The sequence below is a fragment of the Magnolia sinica genome, chromosome 8, assembly GCF_029962835.1.
Source record: "Magnolia sinica isolate HGM2019 chromosome 8, MsV1, whole genome shotgun sequence".
NCBI classification, from domain to species: domain Eukaryota; kingdom Viridiplantae; phylum Streptophyta; class Magnoliopsida; order Magnoliales; family Magnoliaceae; genus Magnolia; species Magnolia sinica.
This window is the reverse complement of record NC_080580.1, coordinates 20,359,351-20,368,382: the sequence shown is the minus strand read 5'-3', so window position 1 is coordinate 20,368,382 and position 9,032 is coordinate 20,359,351. Positions and strand designations below refer to the sequence as shown.

General features: G+C 35.5%; 1 long non-coding RNA gene across 1 annotated transcript; it reads left to right on the top strand.

Moving 5' to 3' along the window:
* The first annotated feature begins 512 nt into the window (after nt 1–512).
* Nucleotides 513–8,315, top strand: LOC131253042 (uncharacterized). The gene is made up of 3 exons (XR_009174808.1): nt 513–1,123; nt 5,171–5,535; nt 7,936–8,315. It is a non-coding gene; the product is annotated as an uncharacterized LOC131253042 (long non-coding RNA).
* Nucleotides 8,316–9,032: the final 717 nt, after the last annotated feature.

The window sequence follows — 9,032 nt, the reverse complement described above, 5'->3', positions numbered from 1 at the left end:
CCAAATGAAACAGTGGAAGCATTGATTTTCACCATTGAAATGTTTCTAAGCCCCCAATGATGTTTATTTTTCATCCAAATTGTTCATAAGATCACAAAGACATGGATGAATGGAAAAAACAAATGTCATCTTGATATAAAACTTCTGTGGGCTCCCAACAACTTTTCAACGATAGAATTCAATTCACACTGGTTCAGGTGGTGTGGTTCACTTGATCTTTGGATATGATTAATTTTTGTTGTAAAACCCTAAAATTAGATGATAAAAGAGATGGATGGAGTTGATATAATGCACGAATGATGGTGGGCTCTATTGATTTACTCGGCACGCAAACCGCTTCCGTTTAACATCTCCGTTATACTTCTTATTAAATGTATTTTTTTTAATATATTTAAAAAATCTGATGACATGGCACTTATGGCGACGGTGACCAATGAAAACGCTGGAGGCAGGGAGTTCCTGCCTCCGGGAGGCAGAGGATCCGCACTCGTCTTATATATGCTAATGGACTTTGTTCAATGAATATATGTGATGTATTTTACAAGGAATTGTTGATGTTGTAATGTAGTATTTATGGCAATTTAAGGAACACAATGTCACGGAGTTCCTGGTTCTTGCTGGAGATCATTTATATCGTATGGATTATGAGAGGTTCATTCAAGCACATAAAGAAACTGACACAAATATCACTGTGGTTGCATTGCCAATGGATGAAAAACATGCAACTGCATTTGTTCTGATGAAAGAATTGTTAATTCAAATGGTGCAGGACTGGTTTTTCTTCTGAAGGGTCTGCTTACATATATTTTTTGCAGATTTGGGAGAACTATGTTGAAGGACAGGAAGTTGCAAATGGTTCATCCGTTGTTGAAAGTAAACAAAAGGAAGTACTTTAGGTGCTTTGTCACATTTGCTTTGTCTGTCATCTTTCTTGTTTGTTTTCTTAAATCATATAATTTACGTATCTTCCTGGCCTTTGCTTTCAGGTGGTGGTAGCTGAAGTACTTGGAGATGGCAAGTTCTACGTCCAAACAGTCGGCAACCAGAAAGTGGCTGCTATTCAAAAGCAGCTAGCTTTGTTGAACTTTCAAGAAGCCCCTGTTGTGGGTGCTTTTAATCCTAAGTGAGCGTTTATCTGCTATCTGTCCCAGTAACTTGGCATTTTGAAGATGTCACATATGTATGAGATCCAAACCATTCATCCATTGTACCCTACTATGCATTTTCATTTTGTTTGAATCTAAGTTCTTCATGAATGATTTTTCAAACTGATATGTACGGCGTCTGATAGAGCTTTGAATTAGGTTCGGATCAGAATCTGGTTTCTTTTTTTTGTCTTTTTTTTTTCCTTGCTTTTTACCCTTTGTTTCAGGTTAAGAAGTTTTTAGAGATTTTAGAGGATAATGCTTGTTGATGCTTCAACTGATGAGAGTTCACCTCAAAGAGGAACATGCTGTTTTTTTTTTTTCACTTAAAAAATAAAATAAAATAATTAACCAACCAGCTTTTATAATCAACAGATATGCTATATTTTCTACTCTGAAATACTGTGACTAGGTAATCAACAGATAAGCTATACAATCTGCATTCATGTTTTTATCAATCCTTCCTGGATTTGTTTCTATTATTGATGTTTCAATGAAGGTGTTTATTTTTAAGTGAAATCCTCCTCGCTTTGATCTCTTGGTCATCCCAAAAACATTCTAATGGAAAAGAAGTAAATTAGTTAACCAAATCAAGCATTAGAGAACTTGTCTTTAGTTATTAGTTTTTTCCCCTTCACATTTTGTGGTTTCCCACAAGTGAAAAAAGGCCTTGTTTGGAAGTGATGGAAAAAATTCCTCATTGAATGGGTTGCTTGTTTTCTGTCAATCCGGCATGAGATATAGATTCCACTCAAATCAAGCTGCCATTTAGTTTTATGTGGTCTTTTTACAGCAATCATTTCTACCCAACTGCTAGTTTAGAACTCCCAAATGTGGTCCAAAGTGGATTTTGTGAAACCATGTCTAGATTTTGTTCAACAACGAGGCTTGAAGAATGTGTGAGTGCTCTTCTTTTAAGCATGGTTAATCTGGATCTTTTTACTAGATGTAACATAGACTTCTCTATTACTTCTCTGTGTTTCCTTTCTAGTCCGATACATTGTACTTTCATAAAAGATGCATGTTGAGACTGAACTCTAATCCAGCCTAATAATAAAAAAGATTGCTGGATTGGTAAGCATTTTCTGGCATTGGGATTCTTAAAGCAATCATTGATTTGCTTTGATTGAGGTGACCTTCTAGAAAATCTCTTTCTGAGCTTTGACTGAGGTGACCTTCTAGAAAATCTCTTTCTGAGCTTTGACTGAGGTGACCTTCTCTAACTCCACTCAAAATCCACCAACATCTTTAACATGTACTTCTCGTTAGTGTATATACATGTTCATTTCTTTCATACTGATGCAAGTTACGCAAGGGCTGTTGATCTTCTATTCATCTAAAGACTAAATATCTCTAGTGGATTGGAATCCTTGCCATAAGAAATGACGCTAACATAATTGTAATTTCAGCATTAATTCTGTCATTTGTTATAGAAGAATCATTTGAACTCTGGTCAAAGCTCATATGTATTAAAAAAATAATTGAGTAACATAGTATATTATCATTATTTAGTTTATTTGAGTAAATTAAGCTTAAAAATGGGATCCTTGGGTGTTTTGAAGTTATTTTAGTATGTTGTCCTTGTTGATAGATATCAACTTACGTGCGAGCCACATATCTGGTTGTAGGACCAAATTGATTGTTGGACAAGGGATCTCATAGTGGAAGAAAATCTCTATTGAAGAAAATCTTCTTCTTCTTCTTTCCTTTCTTTCTTTGTTTATTGTAACCTTGTCACTGTTCTACTGCGGAGTAGGGTACTATTAATGAAGCTTTTGTGGAGGCCATTAGGCCCCATGTTCTAGCACTCTGGAGCAGCCCTTATGGGAAGAAAGTCCTTTCAAGCAACAGCCTGAAGAAGTAATTTATGCTGTTTCAGGAAGTTCTGCAAGTGAGTAATCACTTTTCCATTTTTTTTTCCAAATGATCGTTTAGGCGTTCACCATTTTCTTGGTAAGTGCAGATAAAAGATCCATAACATATTGAATTTTTACAGCCATCTGAAAAGTTCGATCCGAATTTTTACAGCCCCAATTATTTCTATGATCGTTTCCAATAACACAAGGCGAATGATTTGTTTTACATGGTGATTTAAGTGATTTGTTTCCAATGAATTGTATTTCAATTATGAAATATTGTAGTTGGTTGCCATGGTGATTTAAGTGATTTGTTTGACATGATGATCAGGCTTCAAGGGAATCCTGTATGTACTAATGCAAATGAAGTCAACATAATCAAGTTCTGTGGGTCTCAGAATGGAAATAGAGTAACACCTAGAGGCTCAACAAACGCCACACCCATTTGTCCCACTCTAGCATGCCGTGCAGATTTCAATTTTGAATGTTTCATAATCTTGTCTTTTTTTTGTTTTAATGAATTAAAAGTCTCTCATGGTGCTTGTGAACAAGAACCTACAGGAAATCTGTCGAATTTTTAGAAAACTTTCGGGCATGATTCAAGCCTTGCCTGCTAAACTTCTAGAAGAAAGACATTGTGTGACATTTGAATGACATGGGTGATTCAGAAACTCTCATCCATGAGCCATAGGTGTGCTTTTTCCTAACTTTTCAAACTGACAATTTGCTTCCCAAATTTTTCCATATTTGGGTTTTGTTGGTTTGAATTGCAATTTGGTTTGGACCCATGTGTGCAGGAGTCCTCTTTGCTGGTAGAAAATGATGAAAAGAACTCGGTTGGTAATTTCTAGAGCCCCATGGATGCTAACAAAAAGCGTAAAAGATGAAGTATTGCCAGATTGGCAAAGGTAACTTCTTTCGTTGATCTCAATTCAACTTCACCTCCCAGCAATAGTAGATTATGACTTTCAAGAAAGATTCTAGGGAACTTCTACTAGATTTCTATATGAGTTCAGGGAAAAAGAAGCTTGACCAAATAATCATTTTCTGGTATGTTCTTGTTATCATTTTTGGAAAAGTTTTTTTTTGGAGGCCCATTTCTGGATTATATTTCCATAGGTCTGTATTTGGTTGGTGTTGTAGAATGATACCATCTAACACTCAGTATTTGGTAAACTATATGTGTGTGTGTGTACATATATAATTGTTTGTTAGACCAACCATTGCTCTCTCTACATGCACTCTTAAATGCTGCTATAGGATATTTGAGTTGTGTCCCGGCTCGAATCCTCCCGTGTGTATTAGTTTTGATGTTGTTTACATCCTGCTAAATGGAGGGTGAAAAAGGTTTTTTTTTTTAAAAAAAACATCAAAGTTGTGCATCAGTTTGGATCTACCGTATAGATGACCTAGACCCTAGATTGGACTATTAACAATCAGGTTCTTGATGCATTTATGGTAATAATTGCTGTTTTAAACCACCTGATCATTTTAATCAGGTGTGGTGTTATCAGGGGTTAATCTACCTATTGCTTTGGACCTAATTATCTATATAATAAGTCCAACTTTATATACAGCTGAGATGTCCTAACGCAGGTCATGTAGATCACATGTGAAGCTCATGTTTGAATGCTGAGGCTGAATGGTTGTATGCATGTCTAGATACCCTACTCATCTGCATCAGAGCTCTTTTTAGGTTTAATGGCGTTGAGGATTGGGTTTCTAGGTGTGTTGAATTTGAGTTGTAACAGATATTGCCTTAACCTTCAAAGGGAAAAATAGAGAATTTTTTAGTCTTAAAATCTTACCTTCTGTTTTGCTTTACCATTCTTCCTCATTTTAACTAAAAGAAACTATTTGAAGTATTGCTCTGATTGACATGTTTATGCATTTAATCTCTGGTTTGGCTACACAGTTACATTTTTTTTCTGTTAATTGGATTTTATTGGGGATAGGAGAACACATTTCAATCAGATGTGGTTCATTTTTTATTCTTTAATAGCAGCATGTCTCTTGTTTTATGAGAAACCAGATCTGCATAAATGGTCCCAAATGTCACTAACTACACAAACCATAGTTTTAAAAAAGGATCTTATCCAATGTGTATCTTTGCTATCTAGATATCTCTCATGTTACAAGAGTTGAGGCTGTGTGTGTCGGTTTGTGTAGGGGCCAATACTACAAAGCATGCCTTTATGCTGGAATTAACATTAGTTGGATCAATGGTGAAGTTATGTCTGGCCAGGTAGTAATCTCTTGCTTGTATTCTCTCTTTTGGTTTAGCTTAAATTTTGATGCGGTCCATGTGAGCCCCACTTATCTTGAGGACCAAGATTGGGAGGAAGTGCCAAGCACTGTCATCTCTATTCTGGTTTAGCTTAAAATCTTTATTTGTAAATTTGTATCCATATGCATTGTCGGAGAAACTAAAAAACTTACTCATTCTCATATTGCATTGTGGAATATGCATCCATTATTCAACGAAAGGGCGACATTCTAAGCACTCACTCATTCTCTCCTTACTAGCTAAATTGGTGAGTCTTCTTTCCTTTATACTATATGATTAATTGATGAAGTAGATCCAGATGTGCGTCGGAGGTATCCAAATGTTGAGCGGGGGTCCCTGGAAAGTGGGAACCGCTGTTATGACCATGATGAAGCTGTCCATTTCCTATGAATAGCAATATGGGTGGCCTGGCCATTTGGACAGGCTCATGTTTATATATTATCTTGAAATTGATGAAGCAGATCCGGATGTGCGTCGGAGCTATCTGGATGTTGAGCGGGAGTCCCTGGAAGGTAGGAACCATTGTTATGATCATGATGAAGCTGTCCACTTTCTATGAACACATTGGAGGAGCCTGGCTATTTGGACAGGTCGTGTTTATATCTGTATTTGCAGGGACCACATCCTTAACTTAAACCACACCCTAAACCTATAACCCAAACATAAACCTTAACCTATAACTTAAACTTTAACCTATAACCTATAACCTATAACTTATAACCTAAACCTATAACCTATAACCTAACCTAAACCTATAACCTAAACCTATAACCTATAACCTAAACCTAAACTTATAACCTAAACTCGATCCCGAACCCGAACCCAATTTCCTAAACCTATAACCTATTCTCAATTCCCTAAAGCTATAACCTATAACTTAAACCTAAACCCAACCTAAGCCTAAAACTTAAACCTAAACCTAAACCAAAACCTATAACCTAAACCTAAACCAAAACCTATAACCTAAACCTTAACCTATAACTTATAACCTATAACCTAAACTTATAACCTATAACCTAACCTTAACCTAAACATAAAACCTAAACCTAAACCTATAACCTAAACCTATAAACTAAAACCTAAACCTAAACCGAAAACTGAAATGTATTCTCAAATCTCTAAACCTAAACCTACACCTAATCCTAATCTCAACTCCCTAACCTAAACATAAACCTAAACTTGAAAACCCAAACCTAAACCCGATCCCGAACCCAAACCCGATTTCCTAAACCTAAACCTTAACCTATTCTCAATTCCTTAAAGCTATAACTTATAACCTATAACATATAACCTAAACCTAAACCTTAACCTAAACCTATAACCTAAATCTAAACCTTAACCTAAACCTAAACCTATAACCTTAACCTAAATCAAAACCTATAAACTAAACCTTATCCCATAACCTATAACCTATAACCTAAACTTATAACCAATAACCTAACCTTAACCTTAACCTAAAACCTAAACCTAAACCTATAACCTATAACTTAAACCTAAACCTAAACCTAAAACCTAAATGTATTCTCAAATCCCTAAACTTAAACCTACACCTAATCCTAATCTCAACTCCCTAACCTAAACCTAAACCTAAACTTGAAAACCCAAACCTAAACCCGATCCCAAACCCGAACCTGATTTCCTAAACCTAAACCTTAACCTATTCTCAATTCCCTAAAGTTATAACCTATAACCTACACCTAAACCTAGCCTAAACCTATAATCTTAACCTAAACCTAAACCTAAAACCTAAATGTATTCTCAAATCCTTAAACCTAAACCTACACCTAATCCTAATCTCAACTCCTTAACCTAAACCTAAACTTGAAAACCCAAACTAAACCCGATCTTAAACCCAAACCCGATTTCCTAAACCTAAACCTTAACATATTCTCAATTCCCTAAAGCTTTAACCTATAACCTATAACCTAAACCAAAACCTTAACCTAAACCTATAATCTAAACCTTGACCTAAACCTAAACCTATAACTTTAACCTAAACCAAAACCTGTAACCTAAACCTTGACCTATAACCTGTAACCTATAACCTAAACTTATAACCTATAACCTAACCTTAGCATAAACCTAAAACCTAAACCTATAACCTAAAACCTAAACCTAAACCTAAACCTAAAACTTAAATGTATTCTCAAATCCCTAAACCTAAACCTACACCTAATCTTAATCTCAACTCCCTAACCTAAACCTAAACCTACACCTAATCCTAATCCCAACTCTCTTACTTAAACCTAAACCTAAACTTGAAAACCCAAACCTAAACCCGATCCCGAACCCGATTTCCTAAACCTAAACTGTAACCTATTCTCAATTCCCTAAAGCTATAACTTATAAACTATAACCTAAACCTAATCTAAACCTATAACCTTAACCTAAACGTAAAACCTAAACCTAAACCTAAACCTATAACCTTAACCTAAACCTAGGTTTTGAGTTTAAAAGTCCATCCTAAGTTTGAACACATTACTCATGTTGGATTTTGCCATAATTTAGAAGATTTATAGGTACATTTTTGATTTCTTCATATATAAGTGTTATTTATTTATTTATTTTTGTTTTTGTTTTTCTTCCTTTTGAGATGTGTATAAAGGCATGCTGGTTTAATTGTGTCTACAAATGTTTTTTTATACAGGCTAACAAGCTAAAGAAGTTAGTGGAGGATGAAATTCATTTTCTCAAGGGAAGGGTTTCAGAAACTTGAAAGTGATCTTGTGTCAAAGTTCACAGAAGTTACATCTGTAGTTTCAAGGAAAGAAGAAGCTTTATCTTCTGCATTTGCTGAAATTGACCATCTGAAGGAAGAAAATTCTGTAAAAATGTGAGCATTATTGAATGTATATGGAGGGTGTTTACTGTGTTGGAGTGTATATGTTTCTTGCACATGAGGGCACGCCTTAGTTGTAATTCTTATGATAGGTTGAGCAAAGTGAAGTATTATTTATTTAGAAATGTGAATGTAGGATGCATTGTATGATTTGATTGCTATTTGTAATAAATGCATCGTTTTTTTTTTTTCTGATTGCATTTTATGTACTATTTTTTTCAGCATTAAGTTTAGATGAGTTATCAATCACAACATGTTTTTGCAATGGAAGCAGGTTGTATTAGCTATAGCTATGGCTTTTGTCTGTGGCTATTGGTATCTATTGCTACGGATATTATTGGTGCTATTAGTATCTATTGCTACGGATAAAATCCCTTTTGCTACGGATATGATCCGCAGCACATCCATCGCTATTGGTGGGGTAGCTAAAGGTATTGCTATGGATATAATCCGTAGCTATTGGTATCTATTGCTACGGATATAATCCGTAGCTGTACCTTTAGCTACCCCACTAATAGCGACGAATGTGCTACGGATCATATCCGTAGCAAAAGGGATTTTGCTACGGTTTTTGCCGTATCGTTTGCCCATTTTTCTTGTAGTGACACACACACACACACACAAAAGCTATGGAGGAATCTCAAACGAAATTGGAAACAAATTCTTCGCGAATCAATTCGACATTATCGAACACCCATCGATGTCATCGACACTTAAGCTTCAATGACATCGAATAACTTCCAAAACTTTCCAGAGACATCACATGGAATTCCAAAAAATCTCAATTGCAACGAACTAGCTTTGATGGTATCAAATTTGATCTTCGACGTTATTGAAAAACGACACCTATATATATGTCCAACAACCAACTGAGAAAATCTGAAAATCTCGATGGATCGAGCACT